The sequence below is a fragment of the Nicotiana tabacum genome, chromosome 20 (assembly GCF_000715075.1).
Source record: "Nicotiana tabacum cultivar K326 chromosome 20, ASM71507v2, whole genome shotgun sequence".
NCBI classification, from domain to species: domain Eukaryota; kingdom Viridiplantae; phylum Streptophyta; class Magnoliopsida; order Solanales; family Solanaceae; genus Nicotiana; species Nicotiana tabacum.
Genome location: NC_134099.1, coordinates 160,973,419 through 160,999,743, shown reverse-complemented (window position 1 = coordinate 160,999,743; position 26,325 = coordinate 160,973,419). Strand labels below are relative to the sequence as shown.

Sequence of the window (26,325 nt, the reverse complement as noted above, 5' to 3'; positions counted from 1 at the left end):
AAACTGGTTTAGATAACAAGATTTAGCAGAAGTCATGCCTTTAAAAGATATAGCTTAGATTTAAAATTGTCGTTTAGTTAAGAGTTGTCAGGACCCCCCTGGATAATGGGACATAACTTTCAAATTCTTGATAATATTTGGTAATATGATTTAGTTTTACAATCACATCTGTCCCCAACAACCAAACTGGGGCAGAAATATTTCTTTGCTTTTGTCTATTTTGTTGAAATCAGGCGTCCACCTGGAGAACAAGGAATAACAGTTGAAGTATCAGTAATCAGGCGTCCACCTGGAGAACAAAGAACAACAGTTGAAGTATCAGCAATAAGGCGTCCACCTGGAGAACAAGGAACAACAGTTGAAGTATCAGCAATCAGGCGTCCACCTGGAGAACAAGGAACAACAATTGAAGTATCAGCAATCAGGCGTCCACATGGAGAACAAGGAAGAATAGTCGAAGTATCAGCAATCAGGCGTCCACCTGTAGAACAAGAAACAACCGTTAAAGATTCAGTAATTAGGCGTCCACCTGAAGAACAAGGAACAACAATTCAAGTTTCAGCAATCAGGCGCCCACCTGGAGAACAAGGGAGTACAATTCAAGTTTCCGCTTTCAAGTTCTTACTGATGTTTGGTAACATGATTTAGTTTACACTTATATATATACCAGCTACCAAACTAGGGCAGAAATTTTCTTTGCTTTTGTCTATTTTGTTGAAATCAGGAGCCCACCTGGAGAACAAGGGAATACATTTCAAGTCTCAGCCCACCTAGAGAACAAGGGAATACATTTCAAGTCTCAGCAATCAGGAGCCCACCTGGAGAGCAAGGGAATACAATTCAAGTTTCAGCAATCAGGCGTCCACCTGGAGAACAAGGAACAACAATTCAAGTTTCAGCAATCAGGCATCTACCTGGAGAACAAGGAACAACAGTTGAAGTTTCAGCAATCGGGAGCCCACCTGGAGAACAAGGGAATACATTTCGAGTCGCAGCAATCAGGAGCCCACTTGGAGAACAAGGGAATACAATTCAAGTTTCAGCAATCAGGAGCCCACCTGGAGAACAAGGGAATACAATTCAAGTTTCAGCAATCAGGATCCCACCTGGAGAACAAGGGAATACAACTCAAGTTTCAGCAATCAGGAGCCCACCTGGAGAACAAGGGAATATATTTCGAGTCGCAACAATTAGGAGCCCACCTGGAGAACAAGGGAATACAATTCAAATTTCGAGTAGTCAGGAGCCCGCCTGGAGAGCAAGGGAAGACAATTCAAATTTCAAATAATCAGGAGCCCGCCTGGAGAACAGAGGAAAGGAAACAATAGTTAAAGGAAGACATTTAAAGGGTCAGCAGTCAGGAGCCCGCCTGAAGAACGGAATGGTGTTATATTTTTAAGAAGTTGTTGAAGTCAGGAGCCCGCCTAGAGAGTAGAGGTGTTATCTTTAAGAAGTTATATTGAAGTCAGGAGCCCGCCTGGAGAATGAAGGTGCTATATTTTAAGAAGTAATTGTTGTTGAAGTCAGTAAAGCAGCGGAAACAACAAAAATCCCCAGCAGAAGAAGGCATTTCAAGATTCAAAGGAAAATAACGCGAAGGAAATAAACAGTTCGAGATCGGCGATCAAGGGAGAATGCAAGTCAAGTCAGAAGTAAAAGCAAAATCAGAGGAAACACAAGGCAACGAGGCAACACCAGTCACATGACCAAGTTTGAGAATAAATTTTTGTAATGCATAGATCATAGCTTAGTATAACTTCTTTATCTTTCATCAAGGTGTAATAAGGAGGTCAGTAAGAGGTAACATCAGCAGCAACAGCAGTAACAGAAAAGGCAGTCCCATGGTAGTCTCAGCTACCCAAAACTTTCCGAACTACATTGACCTGATTCCTTTATAGCCACGGATATGTAGGAAACCTTTGAAGCAGAGGTTCGGTCAAATCTTTCAAAAAATGCTTCCCACGGAGTATTCAAACAGGCAAAAATCGCTCGTATCCGCTCACTTTATCTTTGCACGAAAACTTTTCGTGTTTCCGGACAAAGAGGGGCAGCTGTGAGCACGTGATTTTTGCCTCATACGAATTACTCCAAAATAATTCCCAAAATTAGGTCTTTTCTTTAATTATGTATTATTTTTAGGAAATATTGTGCGATTTTCCTGTTTGTTTGCATAGATCTGTGTGCATGTTTAATTTTATTAATGCATTAAAAAATACAAAAAATATAGCATTTGCATTTAGGATTGGATTTTTATATTTTGGAATTAATTAATAATTAGGTGTTTTACAAAAATAAAAATTCACAAAAATAACATATTATTTGTATTTTGGTCAAATTGTGTGATTTTCTTTTAGTTTAAGTGTTTAATTGTTTGTGGTGGGTGTTATTTAAAGTTAATTAATATTTTTAAGTTAACTTAGGTCTTATATAATTTAATTTAGGATCTTTAAGTTTAATTTTTGAGAGAAAAAGAAGAAAAGAAAAGAAAAAGAGTTAATAAAAAGAGAGGAAATCAAATTTGGGCCAGAAGATCCTCAAGCCCAAACAAAATCCATCCAAACCCACGCCAAACCAGCCCAGACCCGTCTACTATACCTGGTCCACCCCCACCAGAACCAAACGACGTCGTTTGGACACGTTTCAATCTGGACCGTTTATCTCATCCGATCAAACGGTCCCAAAGATTTGACCAAACCCAACCCCCGACCCGCTTACCCCGAACCACACCCGCCCCAGCATTACCCCAAAATGACACCGTCTCCCTTAAATGAACTAATCCAGGCCATTGATCGTGCCTGATACAACGGCCAGGATTAGACCATCCCTTCCGTATATAAACCTAACCCCTCTCCTCACACCCCCTAAGTCATACCCTATTCATCGTCTCTTTCAGAGATGAACCCAAGCAACCCTCCCAAACCCTAGCCGCCCTGAAACCCCTTCGCTTGAAAGCCGGCGGCAACAACGCCGGTGACCACCAAAATAACACCCTAGAACCCCCTAACCACCCTCAACCTGAATCCCCACTCCGTTGTCCTCGAATCATCCCCGCCTTGTTCGAATCTTCCATCGAAGCTCAGGACCCAAAACCCTAGATCATCTAATGAACCCCAAACCCACACCAAGGCACCCCCTGATCACCCTCGTCACGGATCTGTTAACCACTTGCCTCGAATCAACCTCCAGCTTCTCGAATCTTCAATCGAAGATTCGAGCAGGAACTAGATCTACCCCAACCAGTCCCAAACTCATACCAGACATGTCCATGACCTCCCTCATCACCAAACCACCGTTGGTTTGGTTCGAATCTGGCTAGAAACACTCGAACCCCAAATCAAAACGTAAAAACCTTAGAAAAACCAAAACTGGTTCCTGTCCGAAGTTCAAGAGGTTTTGGGTGTTTAACTGACCTTAATCGAAGTGTTCTCAGTTGAGAACACTTGATTAAGGTCCGTTTGACCTCAAAAAAGTTCAAATTCGAGTCGATTCGAGTCCATATGTTCCTTGTTCCATTTAAGGTATTTTTCCTTTTTTATTTTATTCTATTTTTCTGATGTTTTAAGTGTCTGTTTATGTGTTTATTATTGTTATATTAATTTTTCAGTTTTGTCGATTATTCTTTCCTGCTCCATCAGACCTTTTTATTTGGTCGAATTTGTTTCTGTTCTTTGTTGTGTATAATTATAGGCTGTATGATCAATTCAAATAAGTTTCGTCGATTGGTTGTTTTATTATAAACCTCTGTTCTTGTCAATGCCGATTGAAATTGCCTGATTATCTATTTTCGGATTGATTATTATCAATTGTTGTAGGTAATTGGTTAATTAGTTCTCGTCGATTAATTCGTTCTTGTTTGTAAACCAATAAGTTCGTCAAATGGTTGTTGTGTATGCTTGATCTGTGGACACTTAGCTTCAGGGCATTGTCAGTAGGCTGACAATGAACCTGCATTCATGTTCATTTTTTGATTCAGTTTTTAGTTTTAGTTATAATGATTTTGTTGAGTTCTGTGTTGTGATTTAAATTCAGTCCATGGGATTCAAGGGGAACTCAACCTTAGTCATTCAGTTGTTAAGAGAATTGGCTATAGATAATTGTTAGTTTGAACAAGATTTTAGAATTAAAAGTTTTAATGCAGATGAATGGTTTGTATTGGGACAGTAATATTAAGGGATTTCAGGGGTGATTTGGGAATGAAACAGTTAGGATAATATTTTAATGATAGTATTTTGTTAGTAGGATATTAGTGCCTTTAAATTAATATGATAATGGGGAACAAAAGGGAATGAGGGGCTGAAAATAAGGAAAAGTTTTCCTTAGTGGGATTTAAAGTAGAAAAATTCAGATTTGTAGTGAAAAAAGAGGGTAAGGCAGTAAGTGGGAAAGGGAGGGCAGGCCTGTATAAGAGGGCAGAATCAGGTCTGTAAAAGGGGATTGAATTGGAAGAGCTGGGAAAGTTGAAAAAATAGCTACTGTCTTTTTCATTGCCTTGTTTAGGATCTGAAATAGCTAGAACTTTCTCCCTTTTACTTCTGCTATATACTTGGGGAAGTATAAAACTGTTGGTTATTTGTTGCTGCACTGCTGTTGCAACTTCTGAATGCTACTGTTGCTGTTGGTTACTGCTGATACCTAATTTTTCTGCTTCCTTCTTTTATTTCCAGGTACATTTTTATTCTACCTGCTGTAAACCCTTCTGTGAAATGGAAATCTGAAGCATGTTGGCCATTTAATCTCATTAGAAGAGTTTAATTCTGTCTTTATTTCAAGTTTTAGTTTGAACATGTTTGCGTTTGAATGTTGGTCAGTGATAATGCTTCTAGAGGTTGAGTTTGGTTTAAAATAGATATGGGATTCGATTTTGGTCGAATATTCTGTAATCTAAAACCAGCATTGTGTAAATGGACCTGGTCATAATGTTGAAACCTGTTTAAAAAGTCAGGACAACATGTTTGCTTAGTTAGGTCAGTAATGGAGTTCTGCATATAATTTTGAGTAGTCATTTGCTTAATTAGATATTGAATGATCAAATATCACTAGATATGGTAGCTTCTGCGTAGGAGCAACGTGATTAGTTGCGTTGTTGTGAAATTGAAATGGCTAAATTCCATTCCCTTTTGTTAATTATTGAAATTGGAGTGTAATCCTGCTTTCATAATCAAACCATTATTAGGTTTGATTCGTTTGACTTTTAAGTTTGAATGGAAATCTGAAGTATGTTGAATTACGATCCTCCATTTCTACTGCAATGGATTTGTCGTAATTTCGAAATTTGGTTGGTATATGTTTGTTTAAGTTATTTCGATGGCTATTCTCTTTTAAGGGCTTTAGATATAAACTAGTAATCATTTTAAGCCAGCAATAATCGGCGGATTTGTATTGTTCTCTTGGTACGTAAGAATTGAATAAATATAATTTGCCTCCTCTGTATTTATTTAATCATTTGCTAGTATTCATAATTTTGCTACAATATTATGTAGCTTCTATCTTTAGTTGGAAAATAAGCTGTTTGAAAAAATGTGAATTTCGTTAAATTGAATTCCCATTGCCTCACTAATCGATAGGCTGCTTGGTTAGCATTTACTTTGGTTAGGCCGTTTGTTAATCTTAGGAAGATACAAAATTGGATTGGGATTAAAACAAATATGATCTATTGGTTCGAGCCATTTCGTATAGGCATTGGTAAAGCAATTAAGTCATAAAGCTAGCATATTTTTCCCATTTAGCAAAATAATCACTTATGAACATCCTTAGTTCGTTTTGGCTGAGTAAAACAACTCGAGGTGTGCCATGTTGAATAAAATCCCAAAATTCATGGCCCTCATTTAATTAGTTTTAACTCTTTAGAAATTGAGATTTGCCATTTTGTTAAATAATTTATGGCCCTCAGATAATTAATACTAACTCTTTTATAATTGGGATCCGTGCCAAATAAAAATGACAAATGTGTGGCCCTCATATAATTATTTCTTTCAAAAAACTTAAAATTTGAGGCGTGCCACTTAGCTAATTTTCAGGGCCCTCGCAAAGTTAATAACGCGTTAGTTGCTTTAGGCACGTTTAATATACTGTCGTGGTTGTGGACACGTTCGCGTGACATGATTACAATTCTAAAGACAATTCGGAGTATGCGTTCGCGCAACTTCGAACAAATCTTCTCAATAAAAAATGGGTTTTCGGAGGTTATTAAATTAAATTATCTCATATAGTCCGAGGCGCGCCGCATACCATTTAATCATACAAAAAATGACAAATGTTCGTAGTTTGTTTTAAGCACGCGCAACTTCGGCCAAATTCGTTTTTATAATAAAAATGTTATTAATTTAATTATGTACATGTACGCGTGACATGATTCCTTACATACAAAAAATAAAACGAATATACGTACGCGTGATTCGTTTCAAGACAATTCTATAATTACAAATAATCAAGCTAAAAGCGGTAATAAAAGTTAAAAATACGCAATAAGTTTAAAATGTGTAATAAGTCAGATAATTAGGCCAAGTATAAATTGTTAAGTGACCGTGCTAGAACCATGAAATTCGGGAGTGCCTAACACCTTCTCCCGGGTTAACATAATTCCTTACTCAGATTTCTGGTTCGTGGACTGTTAAACAGAGTCATATTTTCCTCGATTCGGGATTCAGTCGGTGACTTGGGACACCATAAATCCCCCAAGTGGCGACTCTGAATTTCTTAAAATAAATCCTGTTTCGATTGTCCTTTAATTAGAAAAAAATCCCTTTACATATACCCTTCCGGGGGTGTAGGTAAAAAGGAGGTGTGACAACCCCGACTTGCCATGGCGGCCGATGTTTCAAAATTAAAACTCTTGGAAAGAGGAAATCAAATGGAGCGCCTATAAAGGTAGATGGAGTTGAAAAATTTGAGTCCCACGTGGCTAACCGTCTCGGCAAAGAGTTGAAAAAAGTCAAGCTACCCCAAATGCTCTGAATTTAAAGTTGGAAAGAAGAAGCCAGAAATGAAAGAAGGCGAAATAAAGTTGGAAAGGTTAAGTACCACGCAATTAGCCGTTGCAACAAAGTTTGAGGAGCCAAAAGTTCCCCAATGTTCCGAAGAAAAAGAAAAAAAGAAGGAAAAAGAAAAGGAAGTCAAAAAGGCAAAATAAAGTCGAAAAGATTGAGTTCCACCGACCAAACGTCATGGCGAAATCTGGAAAAAACCAGAGGTTCTCAGGGCCTGAAATGAAATTGGTCCCCAGGAAACAAGCAGTGGCAATTGAGATCTTCATCGAAGAAGCTAGGCTGAGATCAAGCGATAGAGACAATCAAGGCCACAAAACCAACCATTGTTTCAAACTAACAATTTTTCTTTGTTTGAAAACATGAAACAGGTGCAACCCAAAACAACTTCAAGCAACCTCGCAAGAAGCAAGTGCAACCAAAGAGAAACGGCGCAAGGGCTAAAAATAGCTTTGCAGCAACAATCCATAAAAAGGGAAGTCCCCTCCAATTTTTTTTTCGCATTTACTCATTCCATGAAATAAAAAAAATAAGAAGAAAAAAAAAGAAGAGATTAGAAGAAAAATCCCAAATCATGGTAGCATAAGGTCTCCAATCTCTAACTGCGTCCTTTCTAACATAGGGTCCCATTCCCTAATTGCCCCCGGCATAACCCGTGGACTTCCGCGGCATAACCCGAGGACCCTTCTTCTTTTATCCCGGCATAACCCGTGGACCTCCCTGGAATAACCCAGGGACCTTTTTCCTTTTCTCCCACCATAACCCGTGGATCTCCCTGGCATAACTCAGGGACCTTTTTTTTTCTCTTCTACTGGCATAACCCGTGAACCTCCCTCGCATAACCCAGGAACTTTTTTCTTTTTCTCCCGTCATAACCCGTGGACCTCCCCGGCATAACCTGAGTACCTTTTTCCTTTCTCCTGGCATAACCCGAGGACCCTTTGCCTTTTCTTCCAGCATAACCCGAGGGCCTTTTTCCTTTTCCCCGGCATAACCCGTGGACCTCCCTAGCATAACCCAAGGACCTTTTTTCTTTTCTCCCTTTTTATTTTCTCCCGGCATAACCCGTGGACCTCTCTGGCATAACCCAAGGACCCTTTTTCTTTTCTCCCGGCATAACACGTGGACCGCCCTGGCATACCACAAGAACCTTTTTTCTTTTATCCCGGCATAACCCGTGGACCTCCCTGGCATAACGCAAGGACCTTTTTTCTTTTCTCGCGGCATAACCCGTTGACCTCCCTAGCATAACCCAAGGACCTTTTTTCTTTTCTCCCGGCATAACCCGTGGACCTCGCTGACATAGCCCAAGGACCTTTATTCTTATATCCCGGCATAACCCGTGGACCCCCCTGGCATAACCCAAGGACCTTTTTTCTTTTCTCCCGACATAACACGTGGACCTCCCTGGAAAAACCCAAGGACCTTTTTCTTTTATCCCGGCATAACCCGTGGACATCCCTGGCATAACCCAAGAACCTTTTTATTCTTTTCTCCCGGCATAACCCGTGGACCGCCCATGCATAACCCAAGGACCATTTTTCTTTTCTCCCGGCATAATCCGTGGACCTCCCTAGCATAATCCAATGACCTTTTTTCTTTTCTCCCGGCATAACCCGTGGACCTCCCTGACATAACCCAAGGACATTTTTTCTTTTATCCTGGCATAACTTGTGGACCTCCCTGGCATAACCCAATGACCTTTTTTCTTTTCTCTCGGCATAACCCGTGGACCTCCCTGGCATAACCCAAGGTCCTTTTTCTTTTATCCCTGCATAACCAGTGGAACTCCCTGGCATAACCTAAGGACCTTTTTTTTCTTTTCTCCCGGCATAACCCGTGGACCTCCCTGGCATAACCCAATGACCTTTTTTCTTTTCTCCCGGCATAACCCGTGGACCTCCCTGGCATAACCCGAGGACCTTTTTTCTTTTATCCCGGCATAACCCGTAAACCTCCCTAGCATAACCCAAGGACCTTTTTTCTTTTCTCCCAGCATAACCCGTGGACCTCCCTGGCATAACCCAAAGACCTTTTTTCTTTTCTTCCGACATAACCTGATGACTTCCCCGGCATAACCCGAGAACCCTTTTTCTTTTCCGGCATAACCCAGTTATCTTTCCAGCATAATCTGGCAACCTTCTCAATTTAGGGCTTCACCCCTATTCCCAAGGATACGCAATCCTGACTTTTATTGCTTTCAATAAAAAAATAGCTTAGATTTGTATTGCAAATAATTCACAAAATTTTCCTAGTGAAAACTGGGGCAGAAAATTTTCGTTCGTTTGTTTGTTTTAGTGTCTGAGCAGGTTTGGCCTCGAGGCACAAAGTCCGAGACGATCAAAGAATGAGTCTCAATCCAAAAAGAAGAAAAGAACCAAAGAAGTGTATTCAAAAGGTTGAAACGGAGAAAGATGCGGACTGCCCAAGATTCGATTGAAATCACAGGCTTCACATGTCCCGACTTGATCCAAAGCTGAAGAAAGAACCAACACCTACAACTGACGAGCATCAAGATTCAGATCGGAGTCCACAACAAGAGCCAACTAAGACTCAAGATCAAGTTTCAAGAGATTTATAGATAGGAATCTTGTAACTCGTATTTGATGTGCTTAGCTAGCTTAGCTTTTCATTTTTCATTTTGGTGTAATAAGGAGTTCAGCAAGCAGTAGCAACAACAACAACACTAAAATCACAGTTTTCCGTTAGTCCCAGCTACCAAAACTTTCAGAACTACACCGACCTAATTCTTTTATAGCCAAGGATATGTAGGCAACCTCCGAAGCAAGGTTCGGTCAAACTTTTTCAAAATGCTTCCAAATGGAGTTTCAAACGGGCAAAAATTAGTCACATGGCTCACCTTATCTTTGCTTGAAAACTCTTCATGTTTCCAAACAAAGAGGGGCAACTGTAAGCAACTAATTTTTGACCATGTTTGAATTTATTCCCACTTTCTCCACTCACTACTCACTTTCTTCACTCACTACCTACTTTCCCCACTCACTACCCACTTTCCCCACTTTCTCCACTCACTACCAACTTTTTCCACTCACTACCCACTTTTCCCAATTTCTCCACTCACTACCAACTTTTTCCACTCACTATCCACTCTTTCCACTTTCTCCACTCATGTTCCCAACTCTCCCAAAAAAATAATATTTACTTAACTCACTCCTTCATCATTCTCTCTATATATAACACACAAAAAAAGAAAGAGGGGGCAGTCTTACACACAAAAACGTTGCTGCTTCTTATCAAGATTCCCCCCATCTTCTTCCATTTTCTTCTTTCTTCTCAAGCCATAACTCACCAACAACCAACCACCATCTTCCATGAAAATCATGTAAAAATCTCCGTGAAACCCCATTAAAAGGTCATAGAAAAGCTGCTAAGAAACGATCTCAAAATGCTCAAAAAACGAGCTGAACAAATCTGCTCGGAAATGCAGCTATGAACCTCCATTAACCACCAGTTAACACCATCAAAATCCCTCCCTTTCTTCCTTCTTGAAAAACAGTCCAAAATGAACCCAAACCAGCCCATTTTCACCTCTAAAACTCCATAACCCAGTAGCTTAACACCATATCCTTGTTGTTCTTCCTCAAAGTAGCGGGCAATTGGTTTTGAGTCAGGTTCGAGTTGACGACGAGGTTCCGAGCTCCATTCAGTGGTCAAGCTCCTACGCTTGGTTCGCCTTTAGAGTGCGAATGTAATACTCAAGTCAGATTTGTCAATATAAAGGTCAATCTACCCATTTCATTCCATGTTTATATTATTTTCGCTCAAGTATTCTGTTTGATATGTAATACTCAAGTCAGATTTGTCAATATAAAGGTTTTAATGGCTTTCTTCTACTTACTACAAGTCTTGTTCGTTCATTTTTTTTGCTCAAATCTCTCATGAATGCCTACCGTATTTTTGGTTCATTTGATTTTATTGTAATTAGTTTAGTAAATAATTTAATATGTTATCTTTATTTTGTATTTTGAGTTGATCAGTTTAGATTAATAGAGTAAACTAACTGATAAAGAAGAGTAGATTTGAAATTCGGATTGGAATTTTTCTTGTAACATTTGGGTATTGTAGTAATAACATAAGAATGAATTTTGGGTTAAAAATTGTGCCACTAGAGTAAACTTGGAGGCTTTAGTTAATTTCGATGTAGTAATGTCCGGGGAAAAAAATATATAGAAAACAAGACCTTTAAGATTTTGACTAAATAAATCAGTTGCGAGCCCATTTTCAATAATTTTCATAATTTATGGTCTTCTAATAATCTCAAAGATTAGGAAAATAATAAATGCGTAGTTGCTTTAGGCGCGCTATTTAAATTGATTTCCTTTATTTGTTAAATTCGGGGGTGCATTTCATGTGACCCGATTTCAATTCTGAACAACGTTAAATAAAATGTGTCGTGGACTGCGGGTGCATTTCATGTGGCGTGGTTCAATGTGTGTTTTAAATAACGTTGAATCTTTCTAAAATTAATTAAAAGTGGTTAATAATTTAAAATTATACCATAGGCTAAAACATGTTTTAAAATCAGATAATAGGCTAATTATGATAGTTTAAGCGACCGTGCTAGAACCACGAAATCCGGAGGTGCCTAACACCTTCCCTCGGGTTAACAGAATTCCTTATTCAGAATTTTTGGTTCGCAGACTTCAAAAGGAAAGTCGAATTTTCCTTGATTTGGGATTTTAAAAATAAACCGGTGACTTGAGACACCAGAAAACAAACTATCTCAAGTGGCGACTCTGAATAAAAAGAAATAAATAATCTCATTTCGAATAATGTCACTTAAAGTGGAAAAACTCCCTTGTACTACCTTCGGGTGTGTAAAAAGGAGGTGTGACACAACTTACGCTAATGCAAGCATTTAATGACGGCTTCCACGGCTCGAACATGTAGACGATTTTACCATTGCTCCAAGACTACTCTTCCCGACAAAAATAAATAATTAACAGAATTAGTGCACCTGTTTAGACAACAGGGGGTACTTTTCATTAAACTAGAAAAGTATACAAAATTTCTTCTCGAAGCTGCATGATCTCGGGCCTTATAATTGAAGGGGAAAAAAGAAGATAAATCCTTAGTTAGTCTTTTAAAAAAACTTATAAAGAAGAATATCGTATACAATTAACTCAAATTGACACAATGGCTTCTATTTTCCATCACCTATTACAATCATAAGGAGTTAAGGAAATCAGAATCAAAATCATCTTGTTTTTCCCATTTTTTTGTCCAATTAGCCTACTAATAGACGAACTAAAAGATGCTAAATTTAGTTCACTGAACTACAGTACTTGAAATTTACATACAACATACTTCCAATCACTTTCAGGCATTTTAACAAACAGTACAGGGGCGTCTCGACACTGACTTAGCAAATACACCAGCTTCAAGATGACAAAGAAGACTAGACCAGAAGCATAGTAATTCCACTCCTCAATTACATTAACCAATTAAAACTGGAGTTTTACCTTGTTTTGCGAGGAGCAATTATAGCATAGGAAGATGAATTTCGTCAAAGCCCCAAGCTTTTTTCAGTTGGCAATGGTGTAGAAGACGACAAACTTTATATTTCTGTCAGCCATAGCTGCCATTAATTCGCACCTCCGAGAGAGAAGAGAGTTGGGACTTAGAATTCGGTATTGAAAATTTATGTGTTGCCTATTTCATGCCGGCCTGAAATGGTTTTCAGAATCAACCCGATATTCATGAACAAACCAAAAAAACCTTGAGACATGATTAATGTGTAACAGGGCAATCAAAGGAGCAAACAAAGCATTGATTAATTATGCATGTTGAAGGAGCAATATTTTTGGCACAGTGACGTAACAGAATTTTGGTGAATTGATGAAAAGCACTAGGGTATTAAAATATAAACAAATTAGGTCAAATCATACACCTCAAGACAGCTTAAAATACTTGGATAATTTTCTTGATTGCATCAGTATTTTGACTCACAGTTAAACTCAAAATTTTATGAATTCAAATAACCAATTAATGAACAATTTTACATTATTTTTTTTTGGTAACGTGAATATTACCATTAACAAACAAAAATAGTACACCTAAAAGAGCACCTATGAGCAATAAGCCTCCGACAGAAAACTAGTTACAAGTAATCTATGCAAAAACATGTATACTAGTATTGATATGTATTCGAAAAGTACCAAGTAATCTATGCAAAAACAATCTACTTCTATGTGTCTTTTTTGATGATCTAAACAACTCAACTCTTTGTACAATTTTCCTCTTTATCTTACAGGGTAGGGGTAAGGCTACGCACATCCTACCTCCCTAGATCCCACTTGTGAGATTACATCCTACTCGGCCTATGGAACAGTAATCTTCCATGGACAGCTAACCACATAATGAAATGTGCTTAGGTTGAGCCACTGAGTTCCAAATGAGATCTGCCTCTTCCAGCTTACTATGTTCTCCTATTAGCTCCAAATTGCTGCTGGTGATTGAATATCCTCCACCAGCTTTGATGACGTACCTTGTCTGCACATACCAGCTTTGCATCTGATTCTTGAGGGAGTTAATCTTTCTCCAATATACTGTCCGGGGAACCTTGTGAGTCCATATGCCCTCAACCAGCTGTGACGACATACCTTGTCTGCACATAAACACTATCGCTAAGTAAAATAGACATGTAGTAAGCATTAAATACAAATAACAACTTAGCCATAAACCAAATGAATGGAAGGGCTTATAGTTTTCTTCTAAAAAATTTCTCGACAAAGAGTGTTCAGTATATGTTATCCACCTATAAAACCTAATATTTTATCTATATACACAATGTAATTCTTCGATGAAGGGTGGTCAATTGACCACCCTTAAGAGAATGTAGCTTTGCCCCTGGGTGAAATGCTTTCGTTGTGCACAACTACAGAGCTGGCATATGGCGGACACGAGCTCCATTTTCTAATATGATACTCTTCACTATGAATGGAAATGCGATGAGCAAGCTGTGAATAATAGGCTGGGGAAGAAGGATTGGCATTTTGATTCCTGTGAATACATAAATTATAAAATCACAAGATTATATTTATCGTCAATGTAACTTGAACACTTAAATAATTGAATGAAAAGAGTAACACTAATTGTATATTACTGTCTTATCCATAGGAGAAGATTCTCTTCCTTTGCTCTCCTTGCAATAATCATGCAATAGGTTATGAACAAGACATGCAATAGGATTCTACTCAGTGTAATTCAACAGATTCAGTACTGTAAAACATCTGAATGTACATATTACAATCATCAATGGAAAATATTACAATTTCCTCTCTAATTTCGCTCAATTCATCTTCTTTCTTTCTTTTCCATTGCTGATCTTCTCGAGCTTCTCAGTAAAGCTCCTGACTCAGTTGCTTAATCCTCGAGTTCTTCACAGAATTCCTGCAATTAAGCTATCACTGAGCTCTAGTCTTCATAGTCTGTAGAAAAAAGTCCCAATGAGTTAATAGCTCAAAGTAGTACTCCCTCCATCTCATTTTACATGAAGGTGTTTGATTGGACCCAGAGTTTACGAAGAAAAAGAAAAGACTTTTGACATATAAGCTAAAGCTATATGACATATTAAAGGTGTAAATTTTTTTGTTTGAGGAATAATTTTATTTATAAATCATTTTCAATCATCTGCATTTACTTTGACAACAGAATATTTATAAGGAGGGAATCACTAATTAATTGCTTACATTGATAAAAACTATAGGCTTCTAGCATACGTAGTTGAATTTTCTATGTAGTGTACCTGAATATGAATAGTAATGCCTTGTCGCGCTGATAAAGACCTCGAAACCATAATTCTGATAATCTTCAACTTGTGTATTCCAGATATCCCTCGCCGACTTGTTAACAGATTCGTTGCACTCCTCTACCTTAATGGATTTCAGAGAAGAGATGTCTCCGAAACAAGAAGGGATCTCCTTTAGAGATTTGCATTCAAGCAAAATCAAGTGTTGAAGGTTAGGAAAGGCATCGTCCTCGACAATCCATCCTCCAATGCGGAGGTCATCTAGTTCCAAGACTTCGAGCTGAAGGAACTCGCCATTGCTCACTTTCCATTTTATAGAGCCACTCAGAATGTATTTCAGTTTGAGTACTTTAAGGTTCTGAAGCGAAGCAATTGCTGAAAAGTGACGAGGATGCAGGTGAAACTTCTCTAGTCTCAGGTTTTTGAGGTTTGGTGAAGAGATGCAAAAGGGGAGGGTATTTTCATCAATGTGAAATGACGACTTACGACTAATCTGCAGCATTTCAAGCTGTGCAGGAAAATTCAATACATAGTACTTTTCAGTCTGCCTTTGAAAATTCTCTCTATAGTAAAACTTGGTACCGTGGACTTGGCATCTCAGTTCCCGTAGATTTGGTGTATTTCTCAAAATCATTTCCACATCCAGGACACAAGAAAAACATGGATAGGAAAGAGTTCTCAGATCATAGGAGTATGTAAAATTATACGGCTAATTGTGAATTTGCACTCATAAATGTGCAAGTGTCTCAATTTAACCATCTCACAGAGTGTAATGGGTGGTAACTTTCTTCCTCGAGCCCCTTTTAATATAAGAGTTTCAAGGTTCCAACGATTGGCTGTGAATGATGAAATCGACGACTTCCAAGCTTTTGCAGCAGAATAACCCGACTCCCAAGTTGCAGCGAAATACCTCAAGTAAACTAGATCAGATGGGAAAGAACCAATACTAGTGAACTCCAAATCCAGCACTTTTAGAAACTTGAAGCTGCGAAAAATATGGGAGACAGTACCAACTACAAGGCAATTATAATGCAAAATTATAGAATCAACATGTGACCAACACGAGCTACGCTCTTCAGTATGATACCTTTCACCATAAATGGACATGCGATGAGAAAATTGCCTGGTATTTTGATCCCTGTGAATATAGAAATTAGTATGTAAAATTATACAACTTGAACATTGCGTACACTAAATGGTAAATTACCGTTTTATCCATAGGAGAAGATTCTCTTTCTTTGCTCTCTCCTTGCAGAAATCATGCAATAGGTCATGTATTCGACATGCTTTAATCTTACCTCCAATGCTCCTTTTAGTTCCCATCACTAGATTTCTTCCAATAAGATTTCCCAAATAGCCTTCTGCTATATCCTCCAAACTCTTGCCTTCAAAACATTTTATGAATCCTTCGGAGATCCACATGCGTGTCAATTTCGAAACGTTAATCACACTGTCCTCTAAGAATGCTCCAAAGTAAAGAAAGCAAAGCTTTATATGGTAGGGTAAAATCCGATAACTATGTTCTATAATGGACCTTGAATCGCCGTGAATGTGGGGAACTAAATTATTGCCCACTTGTTCCCAACATTCTTCTTTCTTCTCCGTCTCTGCAAGAATACCACCCACCAAAGCAATTGAAAGAGGTAACCGACCACACTTTTTTGCAATTTGTTGCCCAATATTATTTAAGAGAGGGGGGCATCTTTCTTCACCAAAAACCTTCTTTCGAAGTAACTCCCAACTTTCATCATCGTTAAACATACGAAGGGAAAGGGGATCACTTCGAAATCGAGCATAATTGGCAACCTCATTATTTCGCGTTGTTACAATGATTCTACTTCCATTATTGGTATCTTGAAAACAACCTATTAGATCATCCCAAGCACTAGCTTCCCACACGTCATCAAGAAGGACGAGATATCTTTTGGAGAGTAAAACTCTACGAAGCTCATCAGCTAGTTCATGATCAGCGCAGCTTTCTCTACTTTTAGAGTCTTTACCAATAACATCACGTAGAATGACCAATAACAAGTTCTTACGTGAATATTCTTGAGATACACAACATTGTGCACGAATATCAAAGTGAGAAACAACTAACCTATCAGAGTATAGTCTGTAGGCCAGAGTCGTCTTGCCTAGACCTGGCATGCCAGAAATTGAGATAACGTCTCGCCCTCTGGTTCCTTTTATTAGTTGGTCTCTTAACTTTTCTATGACATCCTTGAAACCTACAATTTCTTCATTCATCCTTGGAGTGCTTGCCGAACTTGATGACGCATGAGACGTACTAGTGTTCTTCGTATCCCCAGCCATTTTCTTTTCTTGAATCTTTGCTACGTCTGCTCTGATAACAGTAATCTCCTCTATGATATCCAAGAGCCAACGCTCGAGGAACCATACAGGAGCTTCTTTGCATATACATGCATCAACTATGTACTCTACCTCATATGCTTTGCCAATCAATTGTGTAGCACAACGGTGAATTTTGTCGAGGTCATTGTCTCGCCCTTCTGTAATAGCCTTGAGAAAAGGTTGCAAGCTCTCGAGTTCCTTCTGAATTATTAGAATTTGGTTCGTGACAGAAGCTAGTGAATTTGAATGGCGGCTTTGGAACTCCTTCAGGTTGTTCAAAAGGAAATCAACATAGCCTAGTCCATGAATCCTAGGCAATTTAGATTGAAACGCCTTCCGTATGGTGGGGTATATCACTGTGCTAATGGGCTTTAACTCCATTTGCAAGAAAAGAAAAACATTGATTTCACCTACAACAATCACATCTTGATTTTCGTACCCACGGCCTGAAAGATAAAACCAGGCAAGCATTGATGCATGACCAACCACAGCTAAAACATGAGTGAAGAAACTAACATGATATTGGCTCTGAGGTTCTATGAACCTCTCTGAAACAAAGCAAACGAAATATTGCACCAATTTCAATTCCTTTAAAACATCTTCAGTATGTTCCTTGTTTTCAGGAACATAAAGAAGTGAACAAGAATCAACAACTAGATCACAAAGATTCTCTACCACAGTATCGATGAATTTAGTAAAAAAATTGAGAATTGCAATACCATCCTTGTTGGCCGAAAATGGTGAGGATGATATTTTAGGAAAGGAGTATTTGGCTCTAATTTCCATCTTAATCGACCAAATCTTGTTTTGTACAATAAAGGGACAAAGATCAAAGTACTCGGCTAGGTATAATTCAGAAAAGTCAAATAGAGCATCTTCAAATAGAGCTTGAACTTTCTGAACGACATCTAGCATGTTGGGACATTCATATGTGAAGCTCTGCAAGCTGAGAAATATATCCAGGAATTTGAATTCCCGTTTAACGAACCTGACTGTATCTTTCGTAGTATTAGGGAAGTAAAAAATATCGTCAAGTTGTTGCAGACGTTCAAAAAGACGATTCTTTGAAGACAAGTATCGGTTAGAAGACATCTCAAAAGTTGTGATAAAGAAGAAAAAAAGTGATGAAGTTGAACTGCAAAAGGGAATTAGGAGAGAAATTCAGATGTTTGATACTAAGCCTTTACATACAAAACAACATTTTATACTACTTAGGATGTTTTTCTCTTCTCTTTGCTTAGACTTTTATATTAGTTGCCAGATATTGTATAACCACTCCACAAATTTTTTAATTATACTTCGCTATATTCTGTTAGCTGAATTAGCATTAGTTGTCACGTTAAGGACAGTTGACTTTGAGGACACAGAGCTTACTGTTTTTCAGAATTTTCAATTCCGGAATTAGTGGTTTCCTTCACAAAAATAAAATTAAAATAAAAAATAAGTTTAATGATTTAGGGTTTTCGTTTTACTCCAGAAGAGGTAGTGGGCGGGCTAAGAAGTATTGGGGAGAGGTGATCAGACAGGATATGGCGAATAACATATAAACAGAAAATGTAAAGAAACAAAAGTTAATCCGAGCCCACTGAATTCACAGTGTTTCCTTAAGAAATTTAATCCCCTCATAGTACCCAAGGTTATGGATTATTTCCTCCCAGGATAGAACGAATTACACACTGGTGTAGTGGTACTTCAAACCCCAGTGTTTCAGCGAACACAAAGTTCGGTAGCAAATCACATTTACTGTTGCTTTCTTTGAAGTTAAAATAATGCAGAAGAAGGAGGAGAAACTCAGAAAATCGTATGAAAAATCTGAGAGAATGGACTTGTATTTATAGTATGTTGGGCTAAAATCTGAGGAGGTGCAACTCTACAGAATGACTGTTTATGCAAAACGACCACAACATAAATGCCATAACATAAATAGCTATTTACTCAACAATAAAAAGGGAAAATAAAGAGGAAAAATTGAAGAGGGTAGTTAATTTTCTGTTACCAAAACAGAAAACGGAAAAATGGAAACGGTTGGATTTCAATATTAATATTCTTGGATTTAATATTAATATTTTGTTATTAAAACGGATATTTAATAATATTTTTGTTAATATTTACTATTAACAAACAAATTTGGTCCAAAAAATTAATCAATCAATCGATCATTTGATCAAATCCAAACCCGAATCCGAATCCGAAGCAGTAGCCGAGCCGAGCGACGATCACGACGGCACGAGACTTGCCTTCTTCTCGACTCTTTAAGAGCTAATATAAACCTCTTCCTCTTCCAATATGGGACAATGTTCCTTTATCAAGGGGGGAGGGGGAGGGGGACTTAAAATTTCACTTAAACATTTTATTTTCCTCAATTTCCCATTCACCCTCTTTTTAGCCATATTAATGCTTAAAGCCCAACAATCCCCTACATGAATGGGGAATGGCTATATCACGGAAATATGCATGAAAAAAACTGTGTGATTCGCAAGCAAGGATTAATTGCATTTGGATAAGTAGGTTTCCCTTTGAACTTTTCGTAGTGAACTTATGTCGGATATACTCGGTCAATCGGTAGATTTGATATCTTTGAACTGTCGAACTTTGGTGTATATCTAGACAACCATAAGTTACACAACCAACCCTTATCCGTCTTTGGTTCTCACTGTTTTGTTCGTTTCAGCCATGAACACCGCCTAGTTTCATAAGTGCGTAGAGAACTGGCCTTACAAAGTTCTCCTTGAAGTGGCTGACACTTCATACTTACATAGGTGATTTCTGAACGTGTCATCCCATAGATACACTATTTGACATACCCCGTATCAAATTTAGAAATTATTAAAAAACCTTAATGCTTTATCCTTGGTACTAAACATTGTCTCATCTCGAGAATGGACCAAAATTTTAGTTGACAATGTTGAACCGTCATTAATAACTTTGTTTGATCTCCTTGAACTTAGATCTTGGGATCTCCAGTCTTCTAGGTAGAGTTACTGCTACAATGACTTGTTCTTGGCCATAGTCCCATTCCCCTTTATGACTTCTCAACTACCTCTCTAGTTAGGTCTTTTGTAAGTGGATCCAACACATTATCGCTTGACTTTACATAGATAATCATGATAATTCCTCTAGAGAGTAATTGCCTAACGGTTTTATGTCTTCGTCATATATGACGAGATATACCATTATACATAACGCTCCCAGTCCTTCCAATTGCCGCTTGACTATCACAATGTATGCACATTGGTGCCAACGGTCTGGGCCAAAATGGAATGACTTCCAAGAAATTTCGGAGCCATTCAGCTTCTTCACCGGCTTTATCTAAGGCTATGAACTCAACCTCCATTGTATAGCGGGCAATACATGTTTGTTTGGACGACTTCCAAGATACCGCTCCTCCACCAATAGTGAATACATATCCACTTGTGGACTTAGAATCAGTTGATCCGGTGATCCAATTTGCATCACAGTATCCCTCAATGACCGCAGGATATTTACTATAGTGCAAAACAAAGTCCTGGGTATGTTCTAAATATCCCAAAACTCGTTTCATTTCCATCCAATGAGATTGACCTGGACTGCTCGTGTATTGACTTAATTTACTTATAGCCCAAACTATATCTGGTCATGTACAATTCATGATATACATTAGGCATCCCAACACACGAGCATAATTCAATTGTGATATGCTTTGGCCTTTGTACTTTGCTAATGCAAGATTTACGTCAATTGGAGTCTTTGCAATTTTAAACCCTAAGTGCTTGAATTTTTCAAGTACTGCCTTAATATAATAAAATTGTGATAATGCCAGACCTTGAGGAGTCTTATGGATCTTAATCCCTAGAATTAAATCAGCAACTCCCAAGTCCTTCATATCAAACTTGCTAGTTAGCATACGTTTAGTAGCATTTATGTTGGCAATGTCATTACTCATTATCAGCATATCGTCCACATATAAGCAAACAATGACTATGTAATTTGAAACATTTTTAATGCACACACATTTATCTTAAAATCATTTGACAACATTGTTTGGCCAAATTTCGCATGCCATTGTTTGGGTGCTTGTTTTAGTCCGTAAAGGGACTTAACAAGTCTACAGACCTTCTTTTCTTTACCTGAAACCACAAACCCTTCAGGTTATTCCATGTAGATTTCTTCCTTCAAATCTCCATTCAAGAAAGTCGCCTTAACGTCCATTTGATGAATTTCAAGACCATACACCGCAACTAATGCTACTAACATCCATATGGATGTAATTCTTGTAACTGAAGAGTATGTATCAAAGTAGTCAAGACCTTCTCGTTGTCTATATCCTTTGATTACAAGTCTTGCCTTAAATTTTTCAATAGTGCCATCATCTTTCATTTTTCTCTTAAAAATCCATTTAGAACCCAAAGGTTTATTTCTAGGAGGACGATCAACCAATTCCCATGTATGGTTGTTCAATATGGATTCTATTTCACTGTTGATTGCCTCTTTCCAAAACAATGATTCCCAAGAAGACATAGTTTTTTTAAATGTTCGAGGCTCATTTTCCAACAAGAAAGTCACAAAATCTGGTCCAAATGAAGTAGATGTTCTTTGATGTTTACTACGTCTTGGATCCTCCTGATTAAATGTACTTTCTTTTATTTCTTTCCGAGGTCATTTAGATCCTTCACCAATCTACTCACATTCCTTTTTATACGGATATATAGTTTTAAACAACTCAGCATTATCTGATTCTATAACCGTATTATTATAATTATCGTGATTTTCTGATTTATGAACCATAAATTGATATGCTTTACTATTGGTCGCATATCCTATGAAAATACAATCAATGGTTTTCGGTCCAATTTTTACCTTTTTGGGTTTAGGAACTTGCACTTTTGTCAAACACTCCCACACTTTAAAATAATTCAAGTTGAGCTTCCTTCCTTTCCATTTTCATAAGGAATGGATTGTGTTTTGCTATGGGGTACTCTATTTAGTATTCGATTAGCCGTAAGAACGACTTCCCTCCACAAGTTCTGTGGCAAACCAGAACTTATCAATAATACATTCATCATCTCCTTTAATGAACAATTCTTTCTTTCTGCAATCCCATTAGATTGGGGCGGGTAAGGGGCCGTTGTTTGATGAATAATTTCATATTCTAAACATATTTGTTCAAAAGGAGATTCATATTCACCACCCCTATCACTTCTTATCATTTTGATTTTCATGTTAAGTTGTGTTTCAACTTCATTTTTTGTCACGACCCAAAATTCCAACACGGTCGTGATGGCGCCTCTCGTGAGGGCAAGGCCATCCAATCAACAAAACAGTACATCTCTTTATAATTACTTAGCAGGAATAAGTCTAAATCATGGGCAATATAATCTTAAATGCGAAATAAACGTGATAGAACAAGGAAAACCATCCCAACTCAGCCCGAAATTGGGGTGTCACAAGTCATGAGCTACTACAGAGTTTACTAATATTTTACAAAGTCTGGAATTATCATAAATAACAAAGATAAGGGAGAAAACGGGGCTGCAGACGTCAACAGCTACCTCGTTACTCCTGGTCACCGCCTGGCCTGGAAAGAATCAACGTTCAGGAGCGAACTCAGCTCTGCCTGTATCTGCACACATGGTGCAGGGAGTAATGTGAGTACTTCGACCCAGTGAGTAATAAAAATAAATAACGACTGAAAACATAAAATCTCATAACGGCACAATATAGCGCTATCCCAAGCAGAAAAATCAGCTATACAGTAAAATAATGAGTATCAGATAGTTCTTCTTTTAAAACAGTAAAGACAAATAATTTCCACAGTAAGGATAAATCAAAAGCTTGCCCCTCGGGCTCAATATGTAAATCTCAGTATAGTATCAGCCCCTCGGGCTCACTCCCAACTCACCAGCACACAACATCAGCCCCTCGGGCTCACTCCCAACTCACCACACACAAGCAACGGCCTCTCGGGCCTACTCCCAACTCACCTGGGTACCCTGCGCTCACTGGGGGTGTGTACAGACTCCGGAGGGGCTCCTACAGCCCAAGCGCAATATCAATAGGCCTAAAAGCCTTCACACATCACACACAAGGCCTGAAAGCCTCCTCATATAACACTCGAGGCCTGAAAGCCTTCTCACATCACTCAACATATCCTCACGTATGACCCTCAGCCTCAATCAGTCCAGAAAATAATCATAAGCCTCTTGGGCATCAGTAAAACAATAGTGCTCAGCTCAACAGCATTACAAATATCATTAAATCTCGAGTTGAGTATAAACGTAGCTGAGTTCACAAAATAATATAATTCAATTGGACTGAGTTCAAATAATATTTCAATTCGTGAGGAAAATAGTGATGTAAATTCACAAAAGATTTCAGATAATTGACACGAAGCCCAAATATGGCAATAAGCCCAATCATAGTGAAAAACAATAAATCTTTATCAATTACGCGGTAAAAATATCAACTGGGATGGACCAAGTCACAATCCCCAATAGTAAATGACCCCGCGCTCGTCATACAACGCGTGTGTCATCTCAACATAGCAGTACATTGTGCAATCCGGGGTTTCAAACCCTCGGTGCATCATTTAAAATCATTACCCACCTCTAGCTCGCTATGCCCTTGCCTCTCTAATTGGCCTCCTCGTGTGACGAATCTACCAAAAAATCACACAAACATCGATGAAGTTCGATTTCTAAAAGACAAAGTTTTAACCATACATATCTGAAATTCGCCCCTTAATGATACTATAATGATCCCATACAGTTATGTAACTTCAATCTACAATACAACACTCAATAGGGCCAATATTAGTACTAGATCCCATAAATTATGCCATTTAGGCATATTATCAAACATCTTGTAGGCATAAATATTTACACCTCTTAACTATAGCATTGGTTCCTCCAACTATCACCATTAACCAACAATTCATCCCACTATTATTCTTTAACAATTTATACTCCTAACATCCCATGTGAGATCAACCATTCGCACCCAAACCAACAAAAATTCCATCAAATAAACACCTTTAAATCCCTACCATGTTCATGTATTTAAATTGAGAATTTATGGCTTCCAACCACCATACAATAAGTTGTAATACTTGATTCATACTCATATTTCCATAATATATCCATATATGTGAGTCTAAGGTGTAGGATTTACCTTTTGGAAGAAATCTTGCAAAACCCTTCTTTGAGTTCTTGAAGGAATTTCTTGAAAATCTAAGGATTTTCAAGATCAATCCATGTTAATATAAGTGTTTGGGAATAGTAATCAACTCAAAATACTCCAAATTTTTTACCTTAGGAGTGCAATTGGGTGCCTTGGTCGAATTGGGGGTGTTGGGGAAGCCCTAGGCTTGAGAATGACTCAATTCCTCTCATTTCCGGTCTTTAGAGTACTTGAAAACCCTCCAGTCGCGCGAGTTCACGCGTTGTTCGCGCGTTTTTGCTGAGCATTCTGCCTCAGACGCGCGAAACGCACGACTTCGCACGATACTTCGCGCGCTCTGACATCTGACCAGTGAAATGGTCATAACTTCCTGTATACACTTCCAAATGACAAACGGTTTGTTGCGTTAGAAACTAGACTCAAAGAGCTTTAATTTGATAGGTTATACATCACACAACTCCTTATATAACGAGAGATATTATCGTTCAAAGTGAGGCCTTGTGCGCACTCATTTACAACTTTCGTCTATTATGAAATTTCCAACTTCAAAAGTTCCCGTTAGCCATCCGAAATCATTCCGAGGTCCTCGGGACCTCAACCAAAAGCACGAACATATCTTAAAACATTATTGAAACTTATTCCAATCATCAAAACACCTCACGCCTAAGTTCTTCCAAAACTTCCAAAATACGCATTTGATCAAAAACCCGACCAAATCACCTCCGAATCAACTGAAATTTTGCGCACAAGTCCAAAATCACCTAACGAAGCTACAGAAATTCTCGGAATTCCATTCCGACCGTTGAATCAAAATTTCACCGATCAACCGGAAATCGCCAAAATACTAACTTCGCCAAAATGAGCTAATTTCTTCACCGGACCTCCAAAATTAATTCCGGTTGCTCTCCTAAGCCTTAAATCATCCCCCGAAACTAACCGAATCATCGAAAATAAATTCCGAGCCATCTAACTCACAAGTCAACGTCCGGTTGACTTTTTCCAAACTAATTCTTTCTTAAAGAGACTAATTGTCTCATTTCATACCAAACTCGATCCGAATTGACTCAAATTCACCAAGTACACATATTGAAACATGAATAAGCATTTAACGGGAAATACAGGACAAAAATACAGGAAACGACGGTTCGAGTCGTTACATTTTTGTATTGCTTGAATACGTCTATTGCCTCATCTTTACTATTAAGTAAGTACACATAGTAATATCGAGCAACTTCATTTAGAAGACATCTCAAAAGTTGTGATAAAGAAGAAAAAAAGTGATGAAGTTGAACTGCAAAAGGGAATTAGGAGAGAAATTCAGATGTTTGATATTAAGCCTATACATACAAAACAACATTTTATACTACTTAGGATGTTTTCTTCTCTCTTTTCTTATAATTTTATATTCCATAACTACTACTTATATTTTAGTTATACTCCACTATTATGAATTAACTACTTTACTTCTATCCTATCGTTTCTTTTATTATTATTATTATTATTATTATTATTATTATTATTATTATTATTATTATTATTATTATTATTATTATTATTTACTTGGCTCTTGACCGTCCAAACGAGCATGTACTTTGTCTATTAGGACTAATCAACTTATATTTGATTTTGTTAGAACTTGTCAACTAAAAGTTAAGTTTTACTTGGCTCTTGACCCTCACTACAAGAAAATAAGGCTATGACGATATTTTATAAATGTCGTTATAGGTCACATAAATGTCGCAAAATCGCTTACCAACATTTAATTTATATTTAAAACATGTGTCGGAAATTTCAATGTCGGGAAATTTTTGACATTTAAATTAATGTCGGTGGATATCTAGTGACATTTTTCTTACGACATTTTGTCAAATATGAGTAAGCACTATCCTCAACTTATTTTGTTTGCGACACAAAACAGAAATGTCGGAAAATATATTTTGTTAATAGTTTTTCTATTTTGGTCTTTTATATTAAAAGAATAATGAATTTTAAAAGATTTTCATGATCAGAAAACCATTTGATACTTCAGAAACCACACACCACAAAAATAAAATAACTAGTCAC

General features: G+C 37.8%; 1 pseudogene; it reads right to left on the bottom strand.

Moving 5' to 3' along the window:
- Positions 1 to 14,118: 14,118 nt before the first annotated feature.
- On the bottom strand, positions 14,119 to 18,255 carry LOC107788292 (putative late blight resistance protein homolog R1B-16; annotated as a pseudogene).
- Positions 18,256 to 26,325: the final 8,070 nt, after the last annotated feature.